We start from the raw sequence: 19287 nt of genomic DNA, 5'->3' as shown, positions 1-19287 counted from the left end.
TTGCGGTACAAAATTTTTTTCTTATCTGTCGTTTTTATTCAATTCCTCAAACATGTCTTAATGCTTTGGCTGTAGCCGAAGCGACGTTTGAAATCTAATGATGCAGCTACCTTAATATATACAGCGTTGCATTTCTTTATGCTACGATGAGTTGCGACGTATTCGCTATATATTCTTTCCTTTGTAATATGTCTTGCCAAGAATTTTCTGTATGAGAATTTCCTTGATAAATCTTTGTGTCTATTCTGAGGATGAGATGTGTGCTATTTGTATGTCCTTTGCTGTAGGTACACGAGCTTATGGCGGCTAGATTGTGTAACACAAACTCACAGCGGGAGCTCTTTTCTTTTTGTTTTCTTACAATTTCTTATTAAATAATGTAACAATCACTATGAGGGTAAATTAGCGAACTGTGTATTTCTCCTAGGGGTTTACAAATCGTTCTCACGTCTCATGGCGAGAAACCAATGACGGGCGAATGAAGAGATTGTTAATTCACTGACGCTAGATGCGAAAATGCGATAGATGATTAACATCAATTTCAATTTCATGTAAGGCGGTTTCGGAAAAATGGATTGTCATCATTAGGAAAACGACCTAGGTATGTGGCTTCTCTCTCTCCAGCAATTTGTCTAACTATTCATGTGTCCATTCTCTCTTTCAATATCTCTTTCGTTCTCATGCACAGAATTACTTTCTGAAATGCTCTGTCTCGCCCTTTCTCACTTAGTAGAAAATACCGTTTGCCTACCAAGTGCTTTAGCTTTACCTTTGACCCTTTTTCAATAGTAACTTTGAACGGCTAAGCAGAAGTAAATGCCAAGTGCTGAATAAAATAAAACACTTGTTTTTGCCCGCTCTCTTTTCTTCTTTGAAGCATATCCTCCTTACCAGTTAACATGTTACATGTGATTTAGTATACCATTCACTCTGTCCACTGCATTATATTTATGCTCAGAGTGTACTTTTTATTCCTCGTAACGATTTCATATGGAAACCGCAAGTATTGCGGCCTGTAGTACGATCTACTTTATCAGTTCTATGATGTCAGCCAATTATGTTTCACCATAATGACAGGTTGAGATACTATATATTTGAGGTACAGCATTTATCATTCTGCTTGAAGAGCTTATTAAACGGCTAAAAAATTATATATTTTTTGTTCAAACATAAGAATATTTATCTGACGATTAATTGATCAGTGTATCAGGTTTGCAAAAGGATGGTTGAAAGCTAAAACTTAGCGTTCTTGTAACGATTGAAAATCTTTGACTTGTAACTACACGCAGATAACGGTCAATAATTCATTATAACATCCCAGAATTCAGTGTGAACTTACACTCATTCAGCAACTAAAACGTTATTCGTTAGACAAAATGTTTTGCAAATTTTTTTGTGTTTGCATCTACTTGCTATCTTCGCTTTACGCCTTTGATTTTTACACGATTTTAGAAGCGAAACAGCGCTACAATGCAATATAAACGGATAGTGGAATAAAGGGCAAATTGTTTTCATATAAATGCTACGTGCTTATGAAACAACCTCACGTATGTATACATTTATATATATATATATAGTATATATTTTTCTGATGAAGTCAACATAAACTATAAATATACTGATAGTATGTATTTATATATTGCACCCAGAGGAACGTGCATACACACGGGGTATAACAGTATCTATCGCACCGTAAAAAAAGCCAACATTTTTAATATTTATATAATGCTTATGTTACGCTCTACTACTGAGGGATGCAGCGATACTGCTATATATCATAAAACGAATGAATAGTAACTATTAACTTTATATGAATATGCGAAAGCTGAGAGTCCGAGAGTTCGCAATATTTACACTATTCGCACTATACGTTGTGTATCTGGCTGGATCATTAACCTTCTATTCTTGTTTATTAAATAAAGATATGTGATTACTGTGTTATGTTGTTCGTTACAAATATTATGCTTACCTTTTTCCGCTTCACCATTAATATCTTATGCTTATAACACAAACAAAAACAGAAAACGAAGAGAATGAAAGTTTTGCGTTTCTTTTTTTTCCTTTTTTTTACTTCAGTCCGGTTGCGAATTTCAACGCGCTTTAGTTACATAGCAAGCCTCTCAACAAACATCTCGGACCTATTTTTGTTTTTTTGTTTTTATGTTTGTTATTAGCATTCATATGTGGTAGTAACCTTTAATATAACTGGCTTTCATTTATTTTAGTAACCTTTAATATAACCGACATTGCTCCGCTTAACTGATGTTAAACTGCGCCTAAAGTGCAGACATGTTAAGTAAATTTTCATGTATGAATTCAGAAAAATATATTAGGAGACGAACATTAGATACCCCTGTATATGTTTACTGCAATTTTAGTCTAAGCGTATAAAATAAATCATAACATGTTTCGTAACTGCTATATGTGTTGGAGAGAGCTTCCGCCAATTTTTGTTGATCTACTTCAAAATATTCCATTACATTATGTTTATGTATATTTTTTTCCCATTTTTGAATTTATCAACAATCAACGATGTTAAGTAAATTCCGCAATAAAGAAATAACCGCAATAATTATCGATCTCAGATGTGTTTTTCAAATAATATGAAGAAAAAAAAAAAAATTATGCTGAGATAGAACACTAATGATAATTCAACTCAAAGTGTCAGCTTAACCAAAATGATCGATGTATTTTACGAAATAGTCGTCAATTATGCGAACGGTATAATAAAACATAACATAACTCATGTTAGGTAGTCCAAATGAAAATGAAAAAAAAAAAAAAAAAAAAAAACAGCAACAACAAACTACCAAACGTACTTAATGAATATGTTAACATGCATATGCATATGTATACGTATATGTGTTCATGAATATATGGTAGCATAAGAGCAGCAACAATAAAAACAAAGTTAAAACATAACCCGTCTCTGACTATCGTCATCATCCTCATTGTACCGCCTCGTACGCAACAACATAATTCCCCCACAAACACATGTACACCATATTCAATGCCAAATCGCATTCATTGGATAAAAAATTATTTAAAAAGAAACAACAAAAGCAATGGAATAAAGAATTAAGTAATATAAACAAACAAAAAAAAAAAAGCTCACGTATATATAAAATCAAAAAAATAAAAAAAAAAAGAACTGTTCAAAATATAAGCATAATTATGTGGTTAAAATGAACAATTTTTAACATTTAGTTATATGAATGTATGGTTTGCGTGGTCGTGCTGTTATACTCTCGCAACTCATAACATAATAAAGAAGAAAGAGCCAAAGCATTTAGATATTTTCATATAAGTGTTATAAAAAGTTTTTAAAACCCATACACATACACATACGCATACACATATGCATGGCAAAGCTGCAAAAGAAGGAAAATCCGATTTAATAAAAGTTGCATAAGTAAATAATAGAAGAAAGTTATAAAAATGAAACAAATCGTACAGTTATCGCTTAACAAATATTTCAGATAATTCAAACATATTTTTATTGCAACTCTTTACGAATTTCGGACACTTGATTAAGATCATTTAAAGATCAAGCAGCAAAGTTTATTTATTTATTCCATTATTGTCGGCTAATATGAGACAACCGTTTACGGTATGTGGAGAAGCTTAAAGTTCAATTATCTTGCAGCTTGAAGCGGAATTCACAACAAAGCAATGAATTGACAGATAGACAGGCCGCAGACCAAACGATGAACAGAGAGAGAGAGAGAGAGAGAGAGAGAGAGAGGGACAGATGAGCAACAGACAAATCGGCAAACCGGAATTTGGACCAACTAAACAAATTAATAATAAATGGCAAACATATCGACCAATCTCTCCCAGATAAGACAACAAACAATTCGATGGCCCGACAATTTAGAAGCTTCTTCATTCAGAGAAAAAATCTTTATATGCACTTTTTGGAGTCTTTTTGATTCTAGCGGTAATCTAATATATTTTCTATCCAGTAGATTGAAGGCAGAGAACGGCATAAGAAAACATTTTTTTTCCAAAAGAAATTTCATTGGTTGTTCACTGTTAACTAAAAATATAGAAAAAGATTTTTATCTTCTCATATACAACAAGTGCCTTTGTCTGTCAGTCTTTAACACATTCATACGTTGTTAGGTTTTTCTCTCCTTCTTTCTCATACTACTTTCTTCCGTGTTATATGCTTCACGTAAGTAAGGAATTCCAACCGATTATAAAAAAGAAATTGCATTTCGAATTTTTTTTATATCAAGCAGTAGACTATGCTCAAAGAAGAAACGTCTTCAGAAATTGATATTGTTTGTTGAAAAAGAGGCGAACAAATATTCAAAAGATACGATATTTGATTACATTACATACGATATTTTCATTCATCAATCTGCAATAATGAATTCATTCGCAAGGTAAACGTTAGATGACGTTAGATTTCTTTGCCTTACCAAGACATGAACATACGAATAATATGCGTTCCTATTGCGAATAGAAAAAGAATCGCGTGTGGAAGGAAACAGTCAACAAACTTTATGACATTTGTTAATATGAGGAAAGGTAATTGCGTCTTCAAAGCGATACAAAATTCTGCAAATCTTCCTACCTTTTGCCATGTCACATCGATCAAAGCGAGAATGCTTTGCGAGTTTCTAATATGCAAGAAATATTCTTAAAATATCGTTGGAGACGTAGTACGGGTGATGGCAAACCGCGGATTTTTGCCATGTTGTCAACAGAATATTTGATATTTGATAGAATTGGCCGAGAATCGTGCGCGTAAAATAGCATATATTTGATTATAGTCTTTGATGGACACGCATCGTGTGATTTTCTTATCGTTAACGAACATTTTATACTAAACTATTTGCCAAAGTGAAGATAGCCCACCAAAGAACCCGCATTTTCTGAGTGTCGTGTCTTTGCCAAGTTACAATTTATCGCGTAAAAAAAAGAAAAACGCATAAAAAAAAAGTAATAAAATTAAAAACTAGTAAGAAGCAGGCGCATGTAAAACACGATAAACCTTTAATTATCAAAATTACAAAACCAAAAAAACCAAAAGTTCTTGCCATTAATTCGCACTTATACACAGTTACAGTACTGAATGCGTTTAATTTGCAAATCAATAACAGAAACATAACACTACTCCAACATTTCGATATGTCTTCAAAAGGCGCTGGAAATTAACAGAAAAACCTAATTACATTGGTATGTACCGGTTTGATGATCCATACAGAGTCTTCTCTCTCTCTCTCTCTCTCTCTCATATTCTTTCTTCTTCTTCTGCTTTAGAACTTTAATTCTTTTTAAAATATAAAGAGAAAGGATTAAAATGCAAGGAGACCATCAATGGCTAATTTTAGTGTTCTTCGTACATGGAAAAGGTTATGGTTACATCTCGAGAACGATATATATGGGTGATCAATACGAAAATTGAAATAAACTATTTGGTACATTGTAATTTTTCTCAAAATTTACATACACACTTTATGATAAACAATAACAGTAATGTAATTTAATGCATTTAAGAAATCAACTAAGACGATTATATCCGGTTCGGTTCAAATCTCGCCTATTCAACATCGTTTAACTATTTGCAGACCCGTTTTATTTTATATACCATCTTGATGGTATTTTTAAGGAAAAATGCCACAATTCACCATGTCGTGACGCCCGTCACAATTAATTTCAAGTTAACACTCGTACCTTGTCGCATTCTATTCTCCTAATCTTCTTATGTAGTACCTATATCGCTGGTACTATTAAGACAAAATTAATCCACCAGATCGTGGTGCCCGCCATGTTCATTTTACGATTAACGCAATTTTTAAGCCGTTCCGTACCTTCAGTCTTCTTTATCTTATGGCTAATAAGTGTAGAGCCTCAAGAAAGTGAAAAAAGAAAATTTAATGATTTGTAACCGATTTTTTCCATTTTCGCACATGAATGGCAGGTTTTTTCGCAAAGTAAATTTGGCAACTTTCAGCCTCTTTCTTTTTGCTTAAAAAAAGGAAAGTTGCGTTCTGTTTACGCTTTACCGCAGGCGTGTACTCTGACCGAGTTGGTCCATTTTCAATATCGATCTGCATGCAGCAACTATCAATGTTTCTATCAAATTGAAAGTTGATATCTTCATTTATGCGATCATGCGAGTGTCGACAACACACACCACACAGACCTAGAGATGGACAGACATGGCTTAATTAATTCAGAATTTCGCGCATTTCATCAAGGATATGTATACCTTATAGGGTTTCTGATGTTGTCTTTTGGGTGCTGAAGACGTGGCGACGAAATGAGTATACGCCCCCATTCTTTTCAATATCGTGCAATTCTCAAGTAGCTTACCAAAGATCCGAATCTAGTGCGAAACTAGCGCACTTTATAACAAAGCCTAAAATATGAAGTACGCACGATGAGCTAACTGCCTTGCTTGTCAACTTGTATGTTATGAAGACGCAGTTACAAGCACCATAACCCGTATCAATGTATTGTATGGTATAATGCATTTTTAAAAATGAACCGTAAGCACACCATCCATCCAACTAACTAACAAATGCATAATCTATTCCTGCACATGCGAAAAATTACACATGACTTACAGCATATATTTGGCATATGGGAATTTAACTCAATGATTAATGACGGGAATTAAAAGATTGCAAAAATAAAGTACTTGAATATCATGGACATTATGTCAGCTGACGATATAAAGCGAGGAGAGGCAACGCAACCACAATTTTTAATCCATACGTTGTAAATAAATTTACTCTTTTACTTCCGCTATCCTTTTATTAATTTTTTTTCTTCTTTTTTTGATTTTTAAATATACGTAAGAGAATTATAAGCAAAAATTGTAATATTTAGTAGAATAGATAGAAGGAGAGAAACCCAAGATTGGTACGAGTTTTGAAGGCAACCACAGTCATCAAAGAGGCAAAACAGATATAGCTTGGAAGAGGCAAAAAAAATGCCTTAATTTAAACAATTGTAAAGCGTTCGTATGACTTCTAGATAAATATCAAATTTAAAATCAGATACAAACGAAAATTCGGAAACAAACAGTAGCAACAGCAACAAGAAATGCAATCATTTTCAACAATGTATCGATTTTAAGGCAAACGCCGCCAAAACCAATTGGTGTATTAAATTTCCCATTACCTTTTGTACACACACTTTGTGATAAATTTGTGATAAAACTCTTTCGTCATACTGCCCATTACGATTATTCTCAGGCTCATATTTGCAATTGTGCTACATTGAAAAGCTGACATCTGTTATTATTTGTAACAATTGAGCTATAGAAAGTGATTGTGGACCTTGTAAACCCTTCTATTAACTTTACTTAATTTTAGTTTACGTAGAAAGCATTATTGCATCCATAACAGATAAAGGTATTAAAGATTCGTCTTTGCTTTGTATTTTAAATCATACTTAAAAGAAACGAAAATAAAAGAAGCAAAGCACATACCATTCACACGCATTCATGCATGTATCAAAATTTCAGTACAATCATAGCATTCTTTACTACAAAAAAAAAAAAAAGAAAAAAAAGAAAAAAATTACTTTTACAACATCAAAGTGCAAGTGGAAAATATCGTAAAAGAATATACAATATTATTAGTCTATTGGGCCATTATTGTTGTTGTCGTCTCCAATTGAACATCAAAACGCTGCACTGTGTAACAACTCTACTGAAAATGCCACATCCACACACCAGGCAAAATATACCAAAGAAAGTGTATTGGAAAGTAAGACAAGAACGATGTCACAATTCAGCTTGAGTCGACTCTTTTAATACTCACTATATATTCAGTAATCTGTAAAAAATAAATCAAAAGTAGAGAACACAAAAAAACTAAATATATAGATGCATATGCACACGGGAGATTTATCAAAAATGTATTTTCGATTCGTGTGACTGAACATCTCCTCTACTGCACCCCTACACGCAAAAATCTCGGATAGCTAGATAAAAACATTATAAAGTTCTCGCTTCATCTACAGCCGTCAACTTTAAGGCTTAACGCCTTGTTTTACTGGTTTGCTGATATTTGCGTTCATAGTCAAAGCAAAAAATTTTATTTGATTTTCAGCAGAGTACTTTATTCTTTTTTATCAAAACCAACATATTTGGCTAGTTAGCCAAGTTCAACATTTTAATTGTCTTTCCCGCCTTAATCAAATGTGACACTAATTCCGTTTACCTAAGCTATTTTCTTTAAGGCATTATCACAAGTTTTACAGATATACTAAATTTAGGGCTTTATTTATAAACGCTGGATGGAATTAAAGAGAATTCAAGATCCCAGTAAAAGCTTGAATACTTTGCAACCTTAAACCATATATTTGAGAGAAGGGATATGTTGCATTTACCCCGTAATAACTTCACTGCACCTCTTCTATTTCCGAAATCCGTTTCCTTAAGGTATTTTGAGAGGAGGGAGGCATTCGTTACGTGACGACATTTTAAGAAAACATATGTTTACTGGAAACATAAACCTATGCAGTTACGGGAAGAAAGACTTCGGTCGGTATAAGTCGCAACCAAAATTTACGATCTTCCTATTAAGCGTCATTTGGATTTTACACAATATTAATAAGAAGAAGAAAATAGGTGTGTGTTTTTATATAAGCATTTAAGGAGGAAGAAAGCACTGAAAGTCTAAAGTCAAGCTGAGGCCTCCACTCATTAATACCCTTTCGTTTGTATAGCAGTAATCTTCCCGGAACTAACATTGACTACTACATCAGGAGAACCATCTGAAATTGAGCTCAAACCACCCCTCGCATTATCACATCAGGTTCCATAAACGTTCCTCATCTCTCACGTTACTCATTATGACATTACCAACTCTCTGTGTTGGACTTCTGATATCTGAATGACGCAGCATTGACGTGACCAGATAATCCTATGTTAATTTTTCTTGTATATCCTGATTTAAAATCCTTTTTGTAGACAGTAATCTTGGACACAGAGACACTTCATTCTCAGCCGTTTAATTATCGTTGGCCCACTCCAAGCAAGTTGATGCCTTGTCATATTTCATCTTCAGCGGGTATTGGCCGTAATAGCCAAAAAGTAAGACCGAAAAAATTCAATTTAAATTTTCTTGGGTATATTGAATGTCAGAAATATTTGTTCCTCTAAATCGCTAGCACTATGACAGACGTTTGTATTAAATTTCACATGATAAACGTCATTAGTGATTCAGCCGCGTTTACCGTTGCACGAAACAAAAAGTTTTTTTTTTCGATTTTAACAATATTTTTACAATGTGGGTGACGAAATGATTTCCGACAATCAATTGGTCTTGAACCGCACTTATACGGAAAATGAGATTTAGACCTATGTCTACAATCCGGGGACCATGGATCAATCGAACGAATATCGTGCGAAATTTGTGAGTCAAGGCCAAATAAACCGCGCCAAAGTCACTCAAAAGTCAAGATGTTAACAACGAATATTATTGGAATTTGAGGTTTACTTAGATTTGGGATAATAAATAGATTTAAAAAACGAAGAATTGAATTGGTCTTACTTTTTGGACCTAATCATATATAGGTATGTATATGTATGTACATTTATATATGCCAATTATTTATTAACGTAATATATATATATATATATACGTATTATGTATGCTTTTAGTTTGCTTTCAAAAAATCTTCCCGCGTTTCGTTCTTATCCCTATTGCCATTAACTAAATTGATTTCAATATTCCATTCAGCCAGTCTTTCTGGCTGTTCGGTCATTTACCTGTCCGTCCGCTCACCATCTACCTATCCATCAACTTACGTGCAGTTATTGCTTTTTAATACTTTTAATCGCTAACGGTGCACCTCGCTAGATAAAAATGGTTCATCGTCAACTAATTTAAGTTTCGATTGCAATTTCTTCGAGATCCATAAAACCTTTTTAAATGACAGCAGGTTTTTCTTCTCAAAATTTTACACATAATAACAATGTTTTACTGCGCTTTTAGCAGCGTAAAAAAGTCGACCACTCTCGACCTGTTCTCATTTCTTTGCATTTCAACATCAGAAACATAGTAAAGCTTACGTTTATAAATGTAAAAAAAAAAAAAAAAAAAAAATTGCTTTGAAACGAGATCACAAATTCCTTTTTGTTTGTACATTTGAAGGCGGTACTGTCTCTGACGTTACTTGCACTACTGATTGTGTATATGTGTGTTTGTAAATAGTGTTCAAGCGTTTGACTGTGAAACTGTTTTTGGGCGTAGAATATTTTTGGCAAACCACTTTAACAGTTTAATGTACGCATAGTTATTACAATGGTATTGAATTTTGTTTATTTTTTCTCCTTTTTACCCTTCTTCACACATACAAACACACACGCATAACACGAATAAAGGAAAAATGAAAAAAAATGTAGCGTTTTAATAATAATAATCATTTATGTAATTCGCATTTTTATATATGAAATATTAACTCACGTGCACGTTTTTTTTTTTTGCAAATATACTTAAAAACATTTTGCACTGCCAAATTTTTAACGTAGTCTCTGTACTCGCAAGTAGAAGGTCTCCTAAATGTTGCATAGACACGCATTTCAGAATAATTTGCATATCGTACGTACAGTACGCGTAAAGATAGGGTCGATCGAGCACTCGTACCAAATGGCAAATAAGTTGTAAGAATCGCTACTTTAAGTCCTCTCCCCGCAAATAGTGGGAAGAGGTCTAACAATGATTTTTATAATTCTTCACTTTCTCATTTCCTTCGCCCGACTTTAGAACATTAATAATATCGAACGGTAGAGGCATAGTGCTTATCGATTGGACGCACATGCCATAAATTGTGATCACCATTTTTCTATCTCTTCTACGTGCGTCATTTTTTCCTGATTGTCGCTGAGTTAAAAGAATAGGGAGTAGATACTCCTTGAGTTATTGGCCATATTAAGAGCGAGAAAAAATTGAGAGAAAATAGAAAAACGCATTGGTTTAAGTAAATCGGAATAATAATAATAATAATAATAATATCCATGTCATGACATGAGCATTACATCTTAAACTTATTTATATAAAGTACATTTTCATCTTTCAGATTAATCAATCACACATCATCCAGAACCAACCGGGATGGAAGTATGGATTTTTAAAAGCATAACAAAGGCTAAATTTGTTTTCGTTTTCGTGCATGAAAAAGAGGTTGACGCGAACCGAATCCAAAAACTGGAATAGCTGGAATAAAAATCGGCCGAAACACCGATAGGACAGACATACGAATTGACATAATAAACGAAGGGGAAAATATTTAATTCTCGACGATTACACTTGAAATAGCTTCGAGTATTTCGGAAGAAGTCCGATTAACTTTGATCCACAATACATGCACACTACAAAGGTTCTTCAGTATCAAAGGCTTTATATGTAATTTCAACATCGGTTAAGTCCGAACGTTATGAGTTATGAGATTAAATTTGTGATTTTAGGCAAAGCTTTTGAACTCATCATAGAAATCTTGTCTTGTTCTTCGTGTACAACAAAAATAACTTATCAAATTTGTGCCTGCATGTTCCTATACCCGACGACCATTTGACAAGTCCTCAGTATCCTTCTTCAGAAATACACAAATGCTGCAAATTCTAGATCAAGTCGTATACAACTAATATCTCTGCTCATATATATATATATATATATTTTTTTAAATTTATTTTAATTACTTTGAGTAATGTTTTATAACAATAATAAACTAAGACAACTATATGTGTGAACATAATTACACACATTTCAGTCACTAAAAGCATATAAGGGATTATTTGGAGAATTTCCAAAAAGATTTTCAAACTTTAATGCTATTAACATTTCCGCGTTTATGCATTTTTTTTTTATAATTAAAATAATCTGACGCCAAAATTCCTTTTACGCTTTTCACGTGTACGCGATATTAATTGAAAAATTAAGAGGAAACATATCATACGTTCACATAACATATAACATACACGAGCTATTCGATCCGGATCTAAGCAAATTTCCAAAATGTAATATCTGCAGGCATGCAGTTGCTCCGTTCTTCTAAAATAAACTACAACATCTAAGCACAAAATTTGAAAAGACAAAGCAAAAATAAAATATTTAAAATTCAATTTTTACATATCTTTTAAAATATTATGAGCATAATAAATAGAAGCTTACTATATGAATATGTGCGATATATATATATATATATATATAGATATTCTATGAATGCAGGGCCAGCGTGTACAGTGAGCAGGCTAATCTAGATCACCCATTTTCAGAAGAAAATTTAAAAAAAAATTTATATGAGGAACAATTTAAGCAGAAGAGAAAACGCTAGACACGTTGACACACAAACACATAGACCCACAGGCAGACAGATGTCAATGTGCATAAGTGCTGTAAAGGCTTATTCTGAGAAGACATGATCCGAATATCCCTAAAACAGTTTAAACAATGAATACCAGCTCAAAGACGGTCCTACGTGGACGCATATGTTCGCCTGCTAAGGTCTGGGAAGGTAAACTATTTAGTTGCAAGATTAACAATAAGATGCAGCTAAAGTGATTCGCCGATTAGTTCTGTGATGGGTGTGAAAATGTGAGGTTACAAACGAAATGAAATAAACCGCGATATATGCCATTGCCATATGATTTTTTTTTTTTTTTTTTACTAAAAATGTAACAATTAAAAAAAAAGAAAAGATGGAAAGTTTTAAAACTCTTCACAACTCTAAAGGTGTTTAACTTTAAAAAGACTCTTTTTTTTCTGCTCTAGCAGCCAAGTAATATGCACCCGTTCATAAACACTACCAAAGCAAAATGACCCATCAAACTGTCAGTTAAAGTAGGTTCATTGGGAAATCATAAAACTCTACGCTCTACAAATTTTTACCAATTATACAGTGTGTCAATAACTTAAATTATTTGGGAGAATGTCATGAAAAAAAAAAAAAAAACTAATCCTTATTTCACATAGTATCTAAAAGCATGCACACAGACGCACACGCATACACACGCTAAAAGAGAGAGCGGCAAAAAAACACGGGCCGAAGAGAAGAAGAAAAAGATGAAGAAGAAGAAGAAGAAGAAGAAGAAGAGAAAAGGACAAATTGCCAAAGAAAAACTAAATAAACATTTATAGAGGTCTTCATAATACACACATCCGCACGATGATAAACACAAGCACACTCTTGTATGATTGAAAATAAAGCCCGTTTATGAAGGCGAAGGCTGTCGTCCACCACGCACACGAAGGCAGTCACATGTAAATATATATGTACATTATATGTGAGTGTGATTGCACTTAAGGGAAAAAAATTAAAGTGAGTTTATATCAAACAAGAAAAATCAACAAATCCTCGAAAAGCTTTAGCTTGCGCACTAACCGCTCATTTAATGTTCGTAACAAGCCCGATGTATAACGGTTTGCGTATGTGTATGTTTATATTTTAGTGTGTATGCGCACGTATGTAAATACATTTCTGGACAAACGAAGCACAATTTGCAGGTTTTTCCAACTGTATACAAATGCTGGTCGCACCCTGAATTTTCTTCGTGATGTAAGCTCTGAGGCAGTCGGTCTCTGTATATTCGCTTGTTTTTTACATTTAAAGGCTTGTTCTACATTGTGTGTGAGAAGAAGCAAAATTTAAAAAAAAAAAATAAAAAACATATCTATATATATATATATATAGATATATATATATATGTATATATATATATGTATATATATATATAAGAATCAAAAATTTAAATAATAAAATTAAATAACAGAAAACTTCAAGTGAAACAATTCCTATATTTCCTAAAGTAAATTTTTCCTTTTATTTCTTAAATATAAATAAATTTCATTCTTTAAAACAAGGAAAAAAAAAGAAGAAACAAAGGATAGAAACAAAAAACTTAAAGAAAAAGCTCAACAAGTAATTAAAAAAAAAAGAAAATGTGAACAAAATTTAAAAATGTTGCAAAGTTTAAGTAAAAATATTTATAACTAAAAAAAAAAAAAGAAGGCATTTTTAACTCACTTTAACAATAACCATCGGTGCAAGAAAGAAGACAACGAAACGTGCAAAAAACGTAGAAAAATTTATGAAAAAGAAACCCATGTCACATATATATATTCACATATACATATGTATATATATATATATATATATATATATGTCACATTTATATATATATATATATATAAATTTGCATAGTATACAGAGAGAAATGAGTTTTTTTGCAAAGGAAAACAATATGTGTTTTTAAAGGAACCACGAAAACGAGATATTATTAATCGGCTTGAAGTGAACGATGAAGATTGCAAAATAAAAAACACAAATGAAATTGAAAATTGAAATTTAAAATGAAATTTGCTTTGCAAAGCAGATACATAAAAGGAAAGAATGTAACTTTGCGCTATTTAACTTTGGGCACACATTCACACAATCACTCGCAGTTAAGAATTTACTTTGTAATGTTTACTATTTATATGTGCTCTGTAGTGTCAACTACTTTTCGAAATTTGCTTTTTTTCCTTTTTTTCCTTTTCATTTTTCTTTTTTTCATTTTGTATGTTATCTGCTGCGCTTTTTTTCCTTCATTTAACCATTTGAATGGTATCCCTGATGCGTGCGCGTCTAGTTGACTGTCTACCAAAAACAACTATACAATGAAAAGATAATAAAGACAATAAAGCTAATATCTACCTACGAATGTTCTTGACTTTCATAAGCCCAGATAGTGAGTTGTTCCCCTATTGTTTTAATATGTTTATTTTGCTTAATAAAATTTACTTCTTGTTTTATACGCGATACAAATATTTTTTATATAAAGTAGCCTTCACTTGAAGTCTTCTTTACATTCATATCATTTCTGCTCAGTCCCTCAGTCATTTTCACGTAGTTAGTTAGATGTGACACGTAGCCACTGACAAGAACTGCCAGTATGGGTTGCTCGTTACTCTCTCTTCACATTGCCCAAAAAATAAAGCATCCTTCGTTGTTGGATCCGCATAATCTTAGGATTTATGAAAGAAAATCCGTTGGTTTATCAATTTTTCTTTTCCCCTCTATTCTACACCATATAAATACTTTTTTATATATGCTAAAGTCATTGCTTTCAAGCCTGTGTACATCTGAAATATTTTAAACCCATAAAATCGAAGGCGACAACCAGCAACAATTACATACAGAGCAGATCCATCATCGCAACACTTAACTTTGCACTTAAAACAAATGAAATCTTCAATTTTCAATCTTCACTCGAAGTTTCGACCAAGTACAACTAAAGCTGAAAGTTGCTTTCGGGAAAATTTTCTTTAAAAAATTAATATTTTCTTCTTTAGAAGTGAAATACAGCCCTATATAGATATTTACGCTAATTATACGCCAATTAAATGCTATATAATAATAATAAGACTTTTTTTTTTTTTTTTTTTTTTTTTTTTTAGCTGTTATAAGCCTATGTATGGCTCTTTTTCTAATTTTATCAATAGAAATCTATTAAAGGCACTCTTACGCGATTTATTTTCATAAATTCATTTTATATTTCGTTCATTATAAAACCATAACATATTTTATACATACATTTTATTTACCCTTTAAAGATAAAAGGATTGTAACAGTAGAAATATAAGCAAATAAAAGATTTTTCAACACCTCAAAACTTAGGACTAACAGAAAGCGGATGGACGTAGCCGAATGAATTTAGAATTCTCGCTTGAAATGATTTAAGATTTCACGTGCGGTTTTTTTAAATTCTTTTATTTTACAATAAAATAATAATTTTTTAACTGTGACAGGAAATCCCATATATCTCTTTATAATAAAGTTTAAAACACACGTTTCAAATAAATATAATACGGATTGGTAAGAGATTTTAATAGAAATTTTCATAAAACTTAGCTTAGCTTAGTTATGTGTAACAAAAATGACCAATAATTGTGAAAAAGTAGTCTATTGCACAAATTTGCTTAAATGAATGAATTTTCCATATGGAATTACCAGAAATTTCTGTATGATATTTCGGCTCTGTACGGCAATTTTTCCAAAAAAAAAAAAACAAAAAAAAAAACAATAAAAAAACGGACATAAAAACGAGCAGGAACAACGAAAAGCTTAAATTCATTAAAAAAATATTTAGTTAATTATTATATCCGTTATTCTCTTTGCTCATTAAAGACATATATTCGTGAAGGCACTACGGTTGGAAAACAACCAATGCCCAGATTTACACACTGGCATATATTTGCACGAAAAATAAATAGAAGGAACTTCGTTGAATTTCTTTCTTTTCATTTTTTTCCTTTTCAACATTTTGTTGGTCAAAAACCTAAAGGGAATAAAAGAAGAAAACCTAGAGAATGCCACAGTTTAAGCAAATAACGGAATACCCAGTAGTCAATGTAAAAAATATGGTCAAACGTATGAAAAAAAAAAAAAATGAAAGGAATACAGGAAAAACAAAAACGATACAAATGCAAAAATATTTGCTCACATATACACGCTACTTGTAATAGTATCTTTTATATATACATTCAAAACCCATACATACATACATACATACGTACATATATACTGAAGTATTTTGAGGAAGGTAGGCGCTGGTTACGATTTATGTCAAACGAAGTCTAACTGCTGGGATTTGACCCCACAGCAGCTCTGCTCTCTATTACTCAACCCTCTCTTGTTTTCATACACTGTAAATACGTCTGCAAGGCGAACAAATACATTGGGTACTACATAAATATGAATAATTCAAGAATATCAAAGAAACGACACATCAACTGCTAGTATTTAAAAAAATAAAAAATAAAAAAATATAAAAAAGGAAAGGATTACCTATATAACTTAAAAGTGATTTTTTTTTAAACCTTTTTTTTTTTTTTTTTTTTTTGATTTTTTCTTTGGAAAACGCAGACATAAAGGTATATGTATAAAAAAAAAACACGCATTCACATATACAAAGTACTGTCTGCAAACAACAGAACAAAAGAGAAGTTCAAAGACTTTACAAATTCAAGTTTTTCAACTCTCTTACTCGCGCGCCGAGAGGGCAAAGTTTGCACGGTCTCAGAGCATATATACAATATGTACAAACAAATATATGTATGTATATATATATATATATATATATATATATGTAGAAACTGACACACACACACACACACACACACACACACACACACACACACACACACACATATCCATACATACATAAATACATATACATATACACACGTATACGTATATATGCATGGGCATGTGTGTGTTGGATTGTTTTGTGTGTGTGTGTGTGTGTGTGTGTGTGTGTATGTATGTGTGTGTGTGCACATATTTTATACGTTCATATAATATAATATAATATAATGCACATCCGTGTGCATGTGCTTACAATTTCTTGCAGAAACGATGAGAGAAAAAGCATATAAAAGAGTAAGAGCGGGAGTTTTCCTCCTATTGTCCTTTTACTAGTTTAAGAGTTTCGAAGTCATAGATTGTTATTGTATACAGAGAGGCTCAAAATATTTGACTCTGTTTAGTGCCGAAAGCACTTTGAAAAGCAACGTTTGTAACATACTTTAAAGCGCATACAACGTATGTTATTATCATTTTAAATAATTAAATTCATCAATTTTTAAAGGCATACTTACCTACATGCCTATACAAGTGTTAAATGAAACATTATTTAAAGTTAAAAAAAAAAATAAATAAATAACATGACATAAAAAAAAAAAAAAATGCTTTTTTTTTTGGTTTTTTTATTTCTGTTCATTCATTAATTAAAATAAATGTTTTTCTTATTACTTTCCAGAAAATGGTATTGAGATAACAAACACTATTTATTATCATATAAGTGCAGAAATTGTGTTAAAAAGGGCGAAAAGCATTTATTATTAACAAGATAATGAAAAAGAAGTAAAAACTTAAGTAACAAAAACGAAAGAAGAAAAAAGAGAAGAATACAAAATTAAATATAAATATGTTTCACGTTTCTCACATCAGCGTTCCTGCGTTAATCAATCAGCAAGCAAATCACGATCGGTGATGAAAGGCTACGGGCAATTGAATTCGATACGACAGAACGCCAAGACAAGCTGGCTATGTATGATAATTATTTAAACTTTAAGCCTCACTCGGTAACAAAAAGGAAAAGAGATGGCTTAGCGTTAATGAAAACATTAAAAAAACTTAAATACACTTCAATTGAAAGACTTAACAATTATATTAATAAACAGCAGCTCAAATATCATGACACAAATTGCCTGATATTCTTTCTTAAATGACGTTTTAATGAATTAATAAAAAAACAAAAAAAAAAAACAAAAAGAAAATCTAAAATTCGAGATCTAAGAGCAAGGAGCGCTAATAATATGTACACTTACATACACAAGACACATAATATTTAAATACTAAATTCATTCGTTTAATAAAGAAAATTGTGACAGACTTTATTTTCTTAAAATCTCCTCAAACGCTTATATCGATCTAGGTTCTATGTACTTAAATGTATGTATGAACAAGTATACATTCGTCTTGCGTCTTCTTTGATGAAAGACAAACGGCCCCTTTTTAAAAGAAAAAGTGCAACTTTCTTAATACTTCGACTTTCGATTCGAAAGTGAAATTGATAAGGAACTACTAAGTGAACTAACGCGTCAACACTTAAATGATATTTAGCACTGACAACAACAGAAGCAGCAGCGGTAGCAGCATTAATAACAACAACAACCCAAAATTCCGATTACATATTAGAATACTCAAGGATAACTTATTTATAAGAAGGAAAAGTCAATATCCTAAGCGAAATCCTTAACATCACATAAGCCTGATTATGTTCCCATACGTACTGAAGAAAAACTTCCGCTTAACAAAATTGATATTAATATATTAAAGTAGTAAGAACTACTAACAAATAAGAGCAGCAATAAACAACAATAACAACAGTAACAACAATAAGAATAATATAAACAAAAAATATATATATATATATATTAATATAATAATAATAAGTAAATAAATAAATAACAATAATAACAAAAAACTAATCTTTTGCCCAAGTAACCAACAAATCTACCAAATAAATATCTATCCATCCAGCTCAACATACAACGCAATTTATGTTAAAGGCATTTCAACTTTGGAGAGAAAGAAACCTACAGCCTAATATAAACTGAGAAGAGTCAAGCAAAAAAGAAGATATAAAGGACGGGGAAAAAAAAATATACGTAAAACGATAAGAATAGTTTCAACCACAACATCAGCTTAATTCACAGAATATAAGAGCAACAAGAAATCCAAGGTGTGTGTCTATCAACAGTAACGATATCAACA

The sequence above is a fragment of the Glossina fuscipes genome, unplaced genomic scaffold (genome assembly GCF_014805625.2).
Source record: "Glossina fuscipes isolate IAEA_lab_2018 unplaced genomic scaffold, Yale_Gfus_2 1, whole genome shotgun sequence".
Lineage (NCBI taxonomy): Eukaryota > Metazoa > Arthropoda > Insecta > Diptera > Glossinidae > Glossina > Glossina fuscipes.
This window is presented reverse-complemented; position numbering follows the sequence as displayed.